The sequence below is a fragment of the Pinus tabuliformis genome, chromosome 1_2 (genome assembly GCF_031772625.1).
Source record: "Pinus tabuliformis cultivar Carrire ecotype Pingquan chromosome 1_2, CPIR1, whole genome shotgun sequence".
NCBI lineage: Eukaryota > Viridiplantae > Streptophyta > Pinopsida > Pinales > Pinaceae > Pinus > Pinus tabuliformis.
Genome location: NC_142298.1, coordinates 865,810,683 through 865,822,342, shown reverse-complemented (window position 1 = coordinate 865,822,342; position 11,660 = coordinate 865,810,683). Strand labels below are relative to the sequence as shown.

The 11,660-nt window shown below is 34.9% G+C and overlaps 1 pseudogene; it reads left to right on the top strand.

The window, feature by feature from the left end:
- The first annotated feature begins 8,370 nt into the window (after nucleotides 1–8,370).
- Nucleotides 8,371–11,312, top strand: LOC149208671 (pirin-like protein; annotated as a pseudogene).
- The last annotated feature ends 348 nt before the right edge of the window (nucleotides 11,313–11,660 follow it).

Genomic DNA, 11,660 nt, shown 5'->3' with positions numbered 1-11,660 from the left:
TAACATTTTTTAGTCCATGCATTCATCAACCATTCATTTATTCATCAAACGTGTCAATAGCCATAGACAATATACATCATATAACCAACATATAACTAACATATAAACCAACATATAAACGAACATATACACCACAAATAACCAACATATAAACCATGGAAACTTAGTGAGAATATCACCATCATAATCAATATATATACTCATAGATCACAAGAAAAAATACCTCATATTAACATATGAAAATTCCAACCAAGTCAGGGACTTGCACATACCACTCGACCATAGATTTGGCTGAACCAAATATTTCTTTCACTCAATCATCCCCCGACTCCATATTCCAGGTGTGACTGTGGGATATCATGGAATGAACAAAAAAAACCGAACACAGGGCTTCCAGAGGCCAAACCACATCAACCATCAACCAATGATTCCACCTGACAGTCAGACATTAATATCATCAACTAGATAGGTCTCTACTCAAGATGTCCAGGGCTCCAGAGCATTTGTTCCAACCATGGATACAGGAACTAATAACCCAAACCACAACCTTCTAGGGATATAGAAAATTTGCCCAACTTGGATCGAGGGACTAGTAACTCAACCCACCAAGGGCTCAAGAGCATTTTTCCAAACTTAGGCTCCAGGAATAGTAACTCAACCCAAGTTGTTCCAGGGCTTCCAATGAAATTGTCCCAACTAACGGCTCTGGGAACTAATAACTCAACCCACATCCATAAGGAACCTAATAACTAATAAAAAAAAAACAAGTGGAAAGACCCGCAGTACCATGGCTATCCAAGAATGGCAAGGAAAATCTAAAACCACTGTCAATCCAAGAAAATATCCATGCCCATGAAATCACATAACTAATAAACTTGATGCATATACCATGTATTCCAAAACTAGCAAGGAAATCATACATTCAACTAAATTCCTACAAATCACTACATGTGTAACCATTGATCCACTCGTTTCCTTGCACTTTCCTTATTTCCCTTGCCTTCCTTCTCCAAATCCAATGTATGCCAAAGTGCTCCAAGAATACTCTAAGTGTGCAAGAGTACAAGAGAGTGAGAGAATAGAAGAGAGATCCAAAGTTGAACTGACAAAAGCCATGAATTGATTCTCAAAAACCTTTTTATCATTAAGGCCTCTATTTTCTTTGTTTTGCTTCATTTTCTCTTCAATTTCCCTCTCATGAAAATTTGCGACCTTTCATCTCGATTTTCTCCTATTTTCCTTTATTTCCTAAATGAAATGGCAATTAATGCTACTTTTCCTTTGCCGGTGCCTTTCCCAATTTCGTTAACCATAAATGACCGAAAGTAACACCCACTAGGATGTTTTTCCCATCATTAAACTTGGAATACGTGTCCAGTGACCTTGGTTTTATATTTGTTTACATGAAAAATAAACTAGGGATTGTTACAAGAAGCAAGGATAGCAAAAGGTTGGGCTCAAAGATATCTCAGTGTAGTATTATAATAGGTTAAGGAGTAACTTGTTATTGTAGAGCTTTGGATGTAGTCTATAAGTTGACAAGGTAAATTTCAAATAAGAAGAAGCAAGATGAATACTGATATTCATGTCATGGGTTGAGGGAAAATCCAAAAGAAAAGAAAACAATATTCCAAAGAAAATGGCATAAAGAGAAATATGAGTCAAGACGAAGTTGACCAAGAAGTTGTTGAGATAAAAGTACAACTGAATGTACTAATAGAACTGTTACAAGAAGGTAAGAGAGACTAAAGGTGTGAATGGGTTCTATATAAGAAAATAAAGTGACACAAGTTGCAAGTGAAATTGAAGCATGGGTTGCATGCTTGGTTGAGGAGAGAAATCAAGGTAGTAGATATGAATGTTCACTATTGTGAACTTGAACAAGGACCTATCATTGGCGAAGATCAAGACAAAGAAGTTGATGATATCTAAGAGTATCATAATTTTAAAATGAATGAAGTGTTTTTTAATGTAGGTTATGCAAGTGTAGATAATGGAGAGTTGCCTCATGCAGGAAATACTTAAGAAATTCCAATAAATGGAATTGTGGATGAAATTATTGTACCTGAGAAAGGATACATCCTTGGAGAGGAGGATGAAGAGAATAAGAGACTTACTGAAGGTATCATGAACTATTTGGGAAGTTTAAATTAGCATGAGAAGTTGATGACTAAGGAATAAAATAAGGCCACAAAGTGTTATGATTTTAAAGCCAATAATTTGTGTATGTTTGCAGGTTGCATAGACAAGGAAGAAATACAGTTATTTGAAGTTGTCATGAATATTGATGAAGATGATAGAAAAATTCTTTGCAAAAGAATAACTGAAGAACATAATTAGAATTTTTCTACTAGGGGATAGGAAGAAAAAATTTCTATTAAAGACAATCAGAGTGAAGATCATTTACAATTCATAAATGAAATCGTTGGTAAGTGATTGCAAGGACTTGCTGGGGAAAATAACACGAAAAACTTGACTAGTGGAAATAGTCAAAGGAGAGAGAAGAAAAAGCATTCAAATGAAATGTGTGAGATGAATGCATACGAATTAGGGTTGTTGGAGAAGTTGATGAGATGATTTGAGCCGTGAGAAGATATGACAATAAGAGATGAAATATGTTCACAAATTCCTAGCAATGAAGGGATGCTTACAATATCTAAAGAGCGAGAGGTAAATTTTAATTTTAAAATTGGTTATGAGGTTGCAGGAAGTGTTGATGAACATGAAAATGTGATTAAATAAATAGAATATCAGCTTTTTCCTGAAGATGAAATTAAGCCTCAAGTAAAAAATTCAAAGAAAATGTTTAAATATGTTGAATAAGAGATGATATTTTTAGAGAAATGGATGGCATGAGATACAAGTAATGAGGGTTCCATAGAGTTTGCAAAATAAACTGATTTTGAGGAACAACTTTGAGTTCCATATAGCAGTGGCATGCATGGAATGAAAATGCAACAATTGGTGAGAAACATCAACAACACATTTAAGCAAGAATACAACAATATCTCTATTGTAAGACAATAAAGAAGAAGACATTCAGTTGTCTTCAACATATGTGGAGAGATATATCTTGGGGAGGAGGAGGAAGATAATAATTCTGAAATTCTTATGCAAAAGTTGAGAGAGGAATATAATGAATTTCAAATGAAGTCCATATTAAATTTTGAAATAGAGAGGTTGCAAAAGCTCATGATGAAAGTGCTAGAGAGGGTGCACATTGATGTAAGAAAGGAAATCAACCACGAGAGAAAAATTAATGTAAAAGATTGCATTAGTAATGATAATGGAAAGTTGCAAAATAGTGTTTTCAACACTTGGAATAAGAAGGTAACAATAACAAACGAAATTGAACAGGAGCATGAAGAAACAAATGGTTAGCTACAATACAATGTTTGCGATATGGGAGGGTTGGTTCATCGAAGGTCATAAATTTTCTACCTTGGCAGTCTTGTGCAGCAACATCTAAACCTCCGAGTCATTAAAAAATCATGGCTTTTGGATATAAAGCTCCAAAAGGGGCTTCAATATTTAAAAATAATTTTAATTCATTGTTCGTAAATATTATTAGCTTCTCTAATTATTATAGAATAATTTTAGAAAATATATGGATAGGAGAGATTTTTTCCATAAGGGAAAAGCTAATTTACCCTAAAAGAACATGAGAGATTTAGGGAATAGATCATGAGAGATTTAGGGGATAAATAATGATAGCTTCGTGAAATAAAACATGAGAGCTTTAGGGAAAAAATGAGGTAGTTTTTTGTCAGTGAATAAAAACCTACTTTTCTGGTAACTTTGTATTTGATCATTGTAAGCCTACGAGAAAAGATAATGGCCAATTGAATGTGAAATCGGGCAATAGAGTGTGAATAGAGAGAAAAATTGTTTCTAAGTATTTGTTTATACATGATTTGTTGAATGAAAATGATTGAAAGAATCCATATTCTCATGATTATCTCTATGTATTTTTGAATGGAGAATTCTAGTATCTGTGTGTAATATGGAATTAACAAGAGGTCCAGTTTCGTGTGAATATTGAAAAACATAACATATTGATTTTAAAATATGTCATGAATGAATGGTACCAATCCAGTGATATATTAGAGACAATTTCATTAGTGGATTATTTTTGTGCATGTTATATGATTATCTGTGTATTACAATTGAAGGTTTTGTAATAGAGTATGTGAGTCGATAAAATGAGTGCTAAATTAATTCTCAATGTGTTAAAAAGGTATTGTAAGAAGCATGTTTTTACATTGGAATTGGTTGACTAGATGCATGTGTGAAGGCATGACAAAGAAAACTACCAGAGGAATGAAATCAACATTGAATGTGTATTGGAATTATGGATGAGGTTTCCATGACATGGTTTTTTGAGAATATGTAGAATACCTTGTAGCTAGGATTAGATCTAATAGCTACATTGAAAAATATTTAGTTCTGACCAAAGAAATAATTAGATAAACATTGAACGATGAGTTGGAAGTTGTCAAAGGAAATTTGTTTGTGTCTAACATATGGAAAATTCTATGTAGAATTGAAGAATGTGATCTGAATCATATTGATATTCAGTTGAAGGTTAATGATCATAAGGTATATGGGCACCTATTGTTGGTAGAGTACAGACACTAAAAACTGGAGAAATTTAAATTTTTAGGAAAAGTAAATTTTCTTGCTATCATTTTATAACTCAGAGCATGGAACCCTAACTCATTACATGAGGAAGGTGTGAGCCCTTTGGTCAATGAAGTATTGTGGGTCATACTCCTACTAATTTTAAGCTACTAGTCTTGTGTTAAGTAATCCAAATTATTGAGGAATCAAGGATGCAAAGGGGTTGATAATTAGCATAATTCGTTAAACTATGGTTAGAGCATGGAAAGTGCCAAAAATTCATTTTATCCCCATAATATTGAAAGTAGGAAAATGCATGCTTTGTGCATTTTTTATCCAACTAAGAAAAAATCATAAGTAGTTATGAAAACATGAATAATATAGCCATGAATACATAAAGAGAAAGAAATAGCGGACATATAAGTTTAAGAATAGGTCATGGGTACGACTAAATACCATTAATTTGAAACTAGAAGTCAAGATAGTAGGAGTAAAGTAAGCAAAATCCCTTTTAGTTACTAAGAAATTTGTTAATTAAGTTTCTTCACCCTTAGTGTTGATGGTGAAGTAAGTAGAATCGATATACTATTCACCATGAGCATGATTATTATGTTCCATATTGCGACCTACATCCTCCACCTCCATCTGACCTTGTTATGCCATAAGGCGTTTCCCTATGGGATGAACTCCCGTATGTTCCACCGTGTATTGTTTTGCATCACTGATCCGATGCGCTAGTTGATTAAAAACATTTTTACCATTGGATCATCATTATAGGAGGTGCGAAACCCAACCGTTGTGTTGAAAGTTAGGATGAGTTTGTTACTGTAACAACCCATGTTACTACACCATTTATCCTGCTCCACAAAATTTCCTCAAATCATGTTCATTACTCTAACTTCCCCCCTCCTTCTGTCTCCTCCAGAAAATTCGCATTTTGTACTCTCATTCAAGTTTGGAGCTATGCTACTAACCCTAATGGAATCAGAGCTTTTCCTTTTTTCTTTCCTACACTCCTTGGTGTTACACTAAAAAATGTCACCATGACTATTTACAGTTAGTATGGCTCTATCAACAGTCATGCTATCCTCTTAGGCAAGTCTTATGCCTCTGCTCTCCATGTCAAACTCCAAAAAGAGAGAAAGTCTTTATAAATGTATTTATCTATGGGTACGCAGGTTCTCTCAACCTTACCTGCAGGTACGCACCCAATGTTCACAAAAGCTGCGTACTTGTACGCTCTGTATGTAAAGGGGCAGGTGCGTCCCCCTGTAAAGGTCAAAATGCGCAAGTTTCATCTTTAAAAAGTTACTTGTGGTCATTTCTAGAGCATTCTAGAAGGTTGTTCGACGTGTATTGAGCGCCTCCAGATGGTTCATGTACCCCTACCAAAGAGGAACTTATCCCATCAATAAGGGAGCTATCCCATCCAAAGAGGGGATTATCCCATTGATGGTGGACCTGAATAACTTCCTCTAGAGCACTATAAATACAGGCATTGGGCCAGAAGGAGGATAGGTTGAAAGCTAAACATTTCTAAGGGTAGATGCTGCAGGAATTAGGACTCCCATTTAGAAGCTTGTGAGGAGAGATTCCCATCCTTACTTGTTCCATTTGGAAGTGGGTGAGCTTTGTCAAAGTAAAGGAGAACTCTTGATGGACCCTGGGAGGGACTTGCACAACACCAAGGCTTAGGTTGTAATTGTTCCTTTTGTTTCCTACTAATGAAAATGAGTCCATTCTTCTCAATAACTTGTTATTTATGAGTTGTTTCATATACTCCTTGGTCTATATGTTAAACATGTTTTATCTTATGAGATTATCAAGTGCTATTTAATCGTTTGATTGTTAGTGGATGCAGGTCTCGAAGTGAAGGAGGAGCTCATCCAGATCGGCAAGGCTGGACTACTACAACAACGTTGGACTACAGGTAGGATCTAAACACTTGATTTCTTGTATAGTAAATGCATGTTTAGAGAAGGATTGCTCTTGTTTGTCTTGTTTGTCACTAGAGAGTCTTAGGCTCCTAGGGAGGTTGATTTGTGTCCGCACTAACGACTCTTTCCGCCTAACACTTGGTACAAGTGACTCTGGTATACCAAGGCCTTTATGAATTAGTCGATTTCAGGTTCTTTCTATTGAATCTCATTTGAACTCTTGAATCTAGTTTTCTTGTAACTTATAGTCAGCGACCATGCCAAGAGTTTCTCGCCACAAGTTTGGTTGGTGTTTTTTGCTTTTTGCTCAGCAAGTAACAACCTTGCTTCATATTTTCCTTGTTACCTAAGGAATCATTATTCGGTGAATAATATTCATGTTAGCATTTCCATAAGCCCTTCTCTTAGCAAGATTGTCATAAGGTGATACCAATTTCTTAATTTCATTCACTTTCAATGATTTTTAACATAATTTTCTCTTAAATTTGTTTTATTTCTCTTTTTGGTGTCAATTTTTTCCCATCCTCATCATGGATGGTCTTTCATGTAGACATGAAAATCGAGACCTAAATTCTGAATTAGGAAATCCTATTGGCGATTTAACAGTCTTTAACATTGGGTTTTAATGATTGGGTAACTTGCCTTCAAGAGATTTGGTGCTGGGAGAAATTGTAATTGACCATTAGGGTAAATATTTAACTCTTACCCCTCCCACACCAAACCATTTTTCATTGTTGATACAAAAGACAACATTAAATAATTGTTGTTTAATTCAATAGACCTTTCGGTGACAATGAGGCTGGTAATTCTCTGCTACAGTTACCTCCACTCCTCAAGTAAATTTATTGTTAAGCAAATATGTTGGTAACAATAACTCTCTTTGTTGGTTGCTCAATGCAGGTAGGCACCACGACCATGGCATCAACACTATTAAATTTCTGCATGATCTACTCGGCAACACACATACAACATATAAATAATTATCTTCTATTTTTTTCTTTCAGGATTTTCAGACTAGAGATCAATCTGGACATAAAAGAATCTTTGAGTTAAGGATTCTCTTATTGATCAAAATTTCCCCTTTTGGGGTTTTAAAGGGATTTTCCCTGCTATGTTCAAGGCAGTTATCTTTCTGTCTATTAGTCCAAGTAAACATAGTTATGCCACCCTCAGTTTCTTGGCCATTTCCTGTTCAACACAAATTGGGAGTCTTCTTTGCAACATTTCTTCAACCTTGTCCCCCATGGTGTTTTTTATCATGCTCCCAATATTTTAACATACATCCATATTTTGTGATCTCAGCTTATTATAAAGCCTGAGTTTCCCACTTTGACCCTCAAATAAATGCTGCTCCCCTAGTTTTACATGGACTTAACCAAAATTTTCATGCTACTATCGCAATCAGTATAACTCTTTGCTATTAAAAAGAATAGACTAAGTCATTCATGTTAGTTATAGCCTTTCATAATGCATTTCCATAAAAAATTTCACCTTATACATGTGAAACCTCACAATTGGATGTTGAAATTAATCATCAATAATTCACCCAGAGAATGTCAAATATACATAACTCTTTGCATTTTAGAGAGAATTCACAGGGTCTCCAACACTTCCTCACGGAGTCCCTAAAAAAAAAAACCACACAGGATCTTATTTTAATCCCAATGACAACTTGTAATCACATAAACATGAAAATAAGCATGAAATATTTAAGAAAAAAGGAAAATAGTGGGTTCAATAATAAATCCCAGTTGAACATACCAATTGGAATAATTGTAGAATCAGAGCCACCAGAAAGCATGACATCCTATGCATGGAATCATTTGAAAAGTAATAGGATGAGTCCCCATCCAAGGAAATTAACATATTTTTTGCAAAAACAAATGCAGTGAATTGAAAAGGTCAAACAAATTACATCTTAACCCCAAAAAATATGATTTGCAACACTTATGGTGCAAATATTGCTTGTAGCACAAGAAATGGATATGGAATAGTTTGTACCCATCCATCCCTCCAATAGGGGCATTCAATGTGCATATAAGAAGTGTGTATCAACTTTATCTAATTCCAAACATTATTGAAAAGGTATCCAGAGTTTTTGACAAACCAAATCCATGGCCATCATTGTTGATCGCATATTTGTTGTTGTAAATGGTACACATAATTGGTTCATTTTCCTATAGTAAATCCTCAATGCTTCTACTACATGATTGAAAACCTCATACAATATTGACAGTCAAGCAGCTAGAGTATAAGTACACGTAACCTGCACCAAGATAGTCTATGCCATGATCGTGGACCTGAATATACCTTTAACTATCCAAAATATATCTAGCTTAAAAATTACAACTTTATAAAACATCAAAGAAGTATGTGTCTTATTTATGTTTTCTAACATTATTTCCTTCCAAAATAACAACATTGTAAGATTACCTTCATTCCACCTAATCCAGCACCAATTATGACCCAACACTTTACTTTGTTTAATTCTTGAGGACATCTTCATTCATTCCACCTAATGCAACACCAATTACAACCCTATACTTTGCTTTTTCTAATTCTTTTAGGAAATATCCATTCATTCCACCATTTTCTACTGCCTTTTTTCCAGTAGTAAGCAAGTAAAGTATGAATTTATCCATGCGTCTTGAAAACTTTGGTGCAACCTAATTATCTGTTGAAAATGAGTTTATTCCAAGACATTCGAAGAAAAGAAAGAGTTTCCCTGGACACATGTGTCACTTCAAACCAAGGATCCCTATTGTTTTTATCTTTTTCCTACGATTTCCTATGTTCGTTTCTCCACCATTTTTCCTGCTACATAAAATTGCCTAAAATGTTGTTGTTAATTCTAAGCCCCGGATCGGTCATTCATTCTCAAATTCAAGAGTTGATGAGATTAACAATACCATTCCATTCAATATGACTAACATTGAGATCACCCCATTATAAAGGCCTTGCCTGGTAGAGAGAAAATTGCTTTCCAAGTCGTAGCCTGAAGGAGATGGTGCAGTTGTTAGAGGAAGTATTGGAAGGTAATATTTCTGGAAATATTTAGGTTTTTTTATTGTTATTTTCAGTGGTATGTTGTTTTTATTTTATCAAATTTTTGGATATTTATATGCATGTAGGGTTGAATTAAAGAATTTGGATCCTTTCCTTCTCCTCGAAAAATTTTCAGGTTACTTTTCTTATTTGACGAATTTGCAATTAAATTGAACCCAATTCGCGTAGCAAGGAGATGATGAGATTCAAACTCTTACCCTTCTCATGTAAGAAATTCCTCTAATATTTCTTGGGATATATTTGGTTATGATAGAGACAATGGGTCTTGATCATATCATAACATAAGCTATCGATTTTGAGATGAATTTTTGCCATTTTGCTAATGTGGTTTTTCAAGAGAACTGTCTTATTAATGGTGAATTTCAATTGGCTTGCATTTTCTCCTACTTCTGGCTTTCCAGACCATGCCCACATAGGTACAATATTTTTCCTATTTAAAAACTCAATAACACTTTGATTTTTCCATTGGGTGTGTGTAGTATCCTATGGAAGCCTAGGTCCTTTTGCTGAAAACTAATTGTATTGTCCTTCTTTTGTTGTTGAGGTTTTGAGACTGTCACATACATGCTCAAGGTAATCCCATATTAGACAAGCTTCATCTACCAATACTTGGGCATTTCATGGATTCAACTATTTATTTAGTAGACACGGATATATTTGCTTATGTCCATTTTGAAAGAGGAAATAGTTGCCTATTACGTTGAGGAGATGGGGAAAGCACCAATACATTTTTTTGGTGACTGGATTATTTCAATAATCATTCTTACTATCTTGCCCTGCTTAATTTTCTTGATGGGAAGGGACTTTATAACATCACAGTTGACTAAAACCGGTTCCATTTAGAATGTTTGATGGTTTGTGTGGGGGCTTGAACCCGTTATTTGTTTATTTGAGAGCCAACTTTGTCAAATAACTTACAGGACATGGTTTGTCTGTAGGGAGATTTTACACATACAGATTTTGTAGGATGCAAGGGTACCATCAAAGCTGGTGATCTGCAAGTTGGACAATTTTAATTCTCTTGTGGTTTTGATGAACTTTCCTTTAAGGTAAAAAAGGATTGATCTAAGCACTGAGTATTAGACCTAGGTCATTGGAATATGTGATAATGTTCCGAGTAAAAAATTATTGGGTTGTTTAGTGGATGACAACTGGAAGAGCTACAATCCACTATGAAATTCCACCAAGAAAAGGGTCGATATTGGCTTGTAACTTTGGGTAAATATTTCATTAAAAGACAAAATGTAAGTGCCTTCGTTTCTAACAAGATAATTTATTTCAGATTTTCTATTTCTAGTCCAGTTATCGAATTACAAGAAATTGGTTTTCTGTATAGGATTGAACCTACATATCAACAATTGGATAACAAAGGTTGAGAAAGATGATGTTATATTAGTTGTCATAGCTGGAGAATCTTTGGGCATTAAGTCCCCTGTAGACACCCAAAATCCAACAATGTTCTTGGATTTCACAATGAAGGCATGAGTTGTTCTTCATCAACCTGTTCCAGAGGGTTGGAATGCATTTTTCTATGTTTCTTAAGGCGAGGAAATTTTTGGAGACCTTATAATAAAACACCCCCCAATCATAGTTGGAGGTGGATCCTCTTTACCCTTCCTTTTGATGCAGAATTGCTTTTGTTCTCAACCACCTAATTATTTCAATTTACTTATTGGGATGGGGGCTTGATTGGGTATTCCAGGAATGGACTAGAGCCATGGAGAAGGCTATTTGCAGTTAACAATTAGGTGCTTAATTAGGTTATGAATTAGGTGCCATGAATATGGTTGAGTTAACATTTTTTGATACACAAAGGTGGTCTACGAATTCATGGGAGACTAGGTTTTTTTGGCTGCCATTGTAAAGGATGAACATAGAGAGATGATCCTTGAATTGTTAATTATGGATAAAGGGCAGAGCATGTGGCCGAATAATGAATTATGAGAAATATTTAGGGATCTGGAGCTGTAGTATTGGAAATAAAGAGGACTACAGGCTCATGTTAAGGCACAAAATACAAAGGTGGACTGAGAGAAG